Source organism: Macrotis lagotis, chromosome X, assembly GCF_037893015.1.
Source record: "Macrotis lagotis isolate mMagLag1 chromosome X, bilby.v1.9.chrom.fasta, whole genome shotgun sequence".
Lineage (NCBI taxonomy): Eukaryota > Metazoa > Chordata > Mammalia > Peramelemorphia > Peramelidae > Macrotis > Macrotis lagotis.
Genome location: NC_133666.1, coordinates 211,507,129 through 211,513,507, shown reverse-complemented (window position 1 = coordinate 211,513,507; position 6,379 = coordinate 211,507,129).

Sequence of the window (6,379 nt, the reverse complement as noted above, 5' to 3'; positions counted from 1 at the left end):
ATACTCAAGGCAGCTGTGAGGGGATATATTATACCTTTAAATGCTTACATGAATAAATTAGAGAAAGAAGAAATCAATGGACTAAATATGCAACTACAAAATTAGAGAAAGAACAAATTACCCCCCCCATTAAATACCAAATTAGAAATTCTAAAAATTAAAGGAGAAATTAATAAAATTGAAATCAAGAAAACTACTGAATTAATAAATAAAAGCAAGAACTGGTTTTATGAAAAAAAAGCAATAAAATTGATAAACCTCAGTTCAATTTGATTTAAAAAAAGAAATAAGAAAACCAAATTGCTAGTATCCTAAAAGAATAAAGTGAACTCACTACCAATGAGGAAGAAATTAAAGTAATAATTCAGAATTATTTTACTCAACTCTATGCCAATAAATTTGACAATCTAAGTGAAATGAATGAATATTTACAAAAATATAAGTTGCCCAGATTAAATGAAAAGGAAATTATAAACCTAAATAAAACTATCTTGTTGCATCCCACTCTGGGCAGCTGGGCCTCAGCCTGAATTTCCACAGTTCTTCAGGGCACAGCTGGACATGACCCACTCATTCACTAATGAAAGTCAGCCAGTGAGAGATAAACAAGAAGTTTATTGCAGGTAAATGCTACATCTCTGACTCACATAGCTGAATAAGGGTATATATATATATATATATATATATATATATATATATATATATATATATATATATATGCCTAGTCCCACTGTATCAGCATTCCTCATCTCCATGCACTGTGAAAGTGTAGGGCTTGCCACAAAAGGTGTGTATCCTGGAATATGTGGAATCTTCAACAAGAATGAAAGGCAGAGAGATAAGGACCAAAACTCCTTCTTGAGACACTTAAACAGGATGAGGATGAAAGGCAGAGAGATAAGGAAAAAAGCTGCTTCCTGAGAATATTCAACAAGATAAGGATGAAAGGCAGGAGAACAAACAGAAGGACTAGAGCTCCTTCCTGAGTTCAGAGCACTCTGGTATGGACATTCCTGTTGTCCCTGGTCTCAGTGACTCCCAGGATGAACTCCTCATGGCCACGTACTCTGTCTATTAACCCCTTACAATTCCCCTTTCTTGTTTAAGCACAAAGTGCCCTATAGATTCCCAGAAAAGGGTTGTCTTGGAGGATCCACAAAAACATCAGTCAAAACCTTTCTTATGCATGAGATGAGGACTTGCATCACAAAGGGCACACACAAGCAAAATAATAAAAGTCTAATACCAAACAATATATAAGGTAACAATACATGCAACAGACCACCAGATTGAATATGAAAGAACTGAATCAGCTTATCTGAAACCTGATTAGGTCATAGATCAGAATCTGCTGTCTGGTCAATATAATCAGCTATTTGGGCTAATTTTGAGAATTCTAATGTAACATTTTCCATACTCAATCCATGTAGCTGGGCTCTAATAACATTCCATTCTACTTGAGATTCATTATATCATGCTTTGGTCAAACAATAGTGATTATATCTATAATCACACTGTAACCTTTGTTGTAATTCCAAATATTGCACTTCTCTCAAAAACATAGAAGTTTTCTGCAATTGATATAATGCTTTATAAAATTGTTCATCTACCTGAAGTTGGTGTTTAAATCCCACTGAAACATTCCACATTAATTCTTGTAAGCCCTGTGCTTCAACAATTTGATTCTGAGTATTAGATATTGACATAGCAAGGGCTGTAGAGGCCACAATGACTTCTACCAGTAATGTAATGCCCAAAATAACACAAGAAATACATATTTTTGAATGAGTTTGAATTGACCTCACATGATCATCCAAAAGGCTGAAGATATGATGACTCTTAGTTCTAAACCAATCATTTGCTTTAACTATCATGAAAGCATAATGAGGTCGTCACAATAAATATGCAACTCCCAATAGAGAGATACAGTCCCAAACATGTTATGACTATGCAGTTTATGCAAGTTATATTATATACATCTGGAGAATAATTGGTCAAGATCAGTGAGGAATTTTTATCTATAACTACAAGAAAAGCATATCCTTTTCTGATGCATACTCGGCCCATTATGGAGATGTTATTAGCAATGTTATTGACTGGATCTAGACCAGATAATTCTGGCATACCCTGCACTTTTGGCCCTCCTACTGCCACAATTGCTTTCTCAATCCCTTTCACTAATTTTCCTGCCTTATGGTAATATTGTTGTCTTGGATATTCTCCAGCTCTTCTATCTATTAAATCCCTAGTAGTATTGTGACATGATATGAGGTACTGTGCATCATTATGAAAATTTAATGGTACCTTAACACACTGATGTTTACGACAAGTAGTATAGGGCATGAAACCTGGGTACTTGGCTAGTAGAGTGAGATTGTGTGGTAAGACACTGTTACAAAAGGGATGGGCCCTATTGTGCAAATATTTCTTTGTTTTGTTTATCGGAATATCAATTTCTTCAAATCTCCATGTGTATAAATGATATCTTCTAGTGTTAATCTGTATACTATCTTTTTATTGTTTAACAAACAAACCTCCCAACACCATATATCCATCACTAACTTGGGTGCACCATGGCACCAGTCCGCATATTTTTGTAGTGACATTCCATTGTTCACCAGTCCAAATGGCTCCAGACTTCTTTTGTATACATAATGGGAGGCCTTTCGTTAGTCCCGTGAATACAAATCCTTTGGTGCCCTTTATTAAGGCCTTCTCAAGTGTTGTCCCTTCAAACCCTCCTTCTTCATACATTCAAGATAGATTACCATACAACTGAAAAGAAGGCATATTATCTGTCCATGATAAAGCTTTCAACCAATGTGGAGAAGGTACAAACGCCCAACAATGTTCAGCATTACTTTTTTCAACAGTTATTTGTAAAAGGAGAAACGTTTTCAAGAGTGCCAATATTCTTTTCTTTTTATAATGATTCTTTCTCCCTCATTTTCCTCTTCTTCATGTCCTGTTGTTCTTCTTGTTCTTCCACTGTTCTGATTCTTTTAACAGGAATCCACTGGTCTCATGCATCTGTGGAAACACAAACATACCCTGGACCCCATATTAATACAGCAAAAGGGCCTGACCATTTATTGCTCAGATCTTTTATCATAACCCTTTTTTGATTGTTTATTGAATTGTCTCTTATGTGTCTAGATCATAGCATCATTTTTATGGTCATATAATGTCTCATGGTGTAAAATTGTCAAATTTCGAAAATTGAAGACAATTTTATGCATACACAGCCTTATCCAGGTAACCCTGGCATAGAGGACCTCTTCCCCTTTCTTGTTTAGCGAGGATCACTTTCAGGGTACAATTAGTCCTTTCCACTATGGCCTGTCCAGTGAGGTTGTACAGAATACCCGTGATATGTATCACACCCAACTCCCTTAGACATTCATGAAAAGGCCAGGAAGTATAAGCCAGTACTTATCAGTTTTTATCTCATAAGGGAGGCCTGATATGGCAAAACAATGAAACAGATGGTTTTTCACATGTCTCAATTGTTCACCACGTTGAACTGTGGCCATTAAGAACCTAGAAAACGTATCAATGGTCATATGGATGTTGACACCAGACAGATGAGTGACATCCATTTGCCATATTTCATTGGGGGCTAAACCTCTTGCATTAATACCAGTCAAGTCAGGAGGTGTAAAGGGAATACATCAAGTACATCTTTTAACTATACAATGGGCTTGTTCCCTAGTAATGCCTTATAAACAGACTAAAGAATGGGAAGATATGTGAAATTTAGAGTGTGCTTGTTCATCTACTTGAACCGAACAAATGAGTGAAGGAGACAATGCAGAATCCACTAACTTATTCCCTTCAAATAATGGACCAATTCTGTCTTTATGAGATCTAACATGCATAATGTACAATGGATTGGTCTGAGTCCTGACTATATTTTGCAACTGGTTTAACAGACTTCCTATGGAAGATTTGTGATCTATCAAAATGGACGGTTCTATTTTTTGTACTATATTCACAGCATAAGCACTATCAGATATAACAATGATGGGTTCTGTGTACCTTCTTATAGCCTCAATTATAACAAATAATTAATTCTTTTGTGGACTATTATAGGGAGTTGTTAATACAATCATATCATTGTCTTTTTTCATGATATATAGCAGCCCTGTGATCTTTCATGGCATCACTGAAAACATTGTTCCCTTTGACTGTGTGTATTCTAACAACTCTTCTTGGAGGCGTGCCCCATTCTTCACACAACTTATGTACAGGAAGGGGTGATTGGGTATTTTAAATTCTCCCTATTGAGACAATATTGCCCAATAAAAATCATTTTGACACAATTCTTCTATTTTATTCATAGTGTATGGGATGAAGAACAAAGGCTTGGTCCCAAATATCATAGCTGTCCTTTTTGCTGCTTCTAATAGTACTCTTCCTAACTTTTCCCATATGTTTGTTAGTGTTTGATCTTCCCTGGGGCCATACACCCATTCCAATATTTTTATATCCTGATGTATAGCTGCTTAAGGATATTTGCATTGGATCAGAGTAATAGCAATTGCCTGCTTACCATTTACCCTGTATGTTTTTTCCTGAGGAACATAAAGTTATATCTTCGCAGGCTCTTCTAGCTTCTTCCATCCATTCCCTAACTGAAGTTAAATTAGGATCCCCTCTCAATATATCATATAAGGGTCTCATTAAAGACGAAGGTATAGGAGTCCATGCCCTTATCCATTGTATGGACCCCACCAGTTTCTGAAAATCATTCAATGTTTTTATTTTACTATAGTCAATTTGTACAGGTTTCCATGATATTTAATGACCAGAAACTGTAAATACTAAATATGAATACGGAACCTGAGTCTGTACCTTATTGTTTGCTGTAGTTAATCCAAATTTTTCCAATTCATGAACAACACAGTCACTTAACATTTTTAATTGTTCTTGACTTTTGTGCACAACTAAAATATCATCCATATAATGGCATATGTAAGCTTCAGGCCATTTTTTGCCTAAGTTATTTCAAGGCTTGATCCACATATCATTGACATAAAGTAGGACTATTAGCCATGCCCTGAGGAAGAACTTTCCATTGATATCTCGGCATTGGTGCTTTGAAATTAATTTGTGGTAAAGAAAATGCAAATCTTTCTTTGTCTTGTTCATGTAATGGAATGTTATAAAAACAGTCTTGTATATCAAAAGTCCAGATCAGGTAACCTTCTGGAATAACATTAGGTGATGGTAAACCTGGCTGTAAGGCTCCTAAAGGATGCATAACAGCATTAACTCCTCTTAAGTCCTGATTTTTTCCTTATTACAAAAACCAGAGAGTACCATGGGGAAAAAGTAGGTTCAATGTGTCCCAATGCCAATTGCTCTTTTACCAGGTTTTATAATGCAAGAAGCTTTTCATGAGTCAGGGACCATTGTTCCTTCCATATAGGTTTGTCATTAATCCATATCAAAGGTGAACAAGTTAAGTTACAGCTTCTTGCAACACCAATGGCCCCTGTTAAAAAGACTCATTGGTTAATCTTAAATGCTTCATAATGTCTCTGCCCCATAAATTCATTGTCAATCCTGATACTATCAATGGTTTAAATGTTCCCTTCTTATTTTCTATATTCCATTCTATCCATTTAGCAGCTTGTAAAGCTGATTGCATACCTCCTATACCCACCACTTGTGCCCCAGCAGATTCTGTGGGCCACACTTTTGGCCATAGATCTAAAGCTATTACCATCCAGTCAGCTCCCATGTCTAACAAACCTTGAAAAGGTTTTCCATTCAATTTGATCATTAACATTGGACATTCCAATGTAATGTCCTGCACTAAGCCTACCCTTGTTTTTTTTTTTTTTGTTGTTTCTTCACAGATAGATACTGCAATAGGTAAAGGTAACATATTAGTAATAAAGGCAGGAACATCATGAGGATTAGTAAGGACAAGATAAGTAGCTCCTTTTGGTAAAATAATGGGATGAATAATACAAGGGACATATTCTATGGAAGATAAAATCAAAGCAGTGAAGGGGAGGGGAGCTATTGGTATATTAGCTGTGATAAACAGAGGAATTTGTACCTTGTCTATGCTGTATAAGGGTCAAATGTCACTTTCTGTGCTGTGAGATGTCTGTATTCACTCTCCAGTGTCTGTACTGGATAGGTCTGAGATACATATTGGGTAGGGGCCCACGAGGGGCCCCTCATCCCATTTCCCTGCTTCTTATTGGAATGACACTGTTTGGCATAATGTCCATGTTTTCCACATTTAAAACAAGTAATCATAGGTTTGTTTACTTTCTTGCATTTCTTTTTTAGATGCCCTAATCCTCCACACCCATACCATCTCTTAACTTCTTGTTGTTTGGAAGTCATAGCTCCTGCTAAC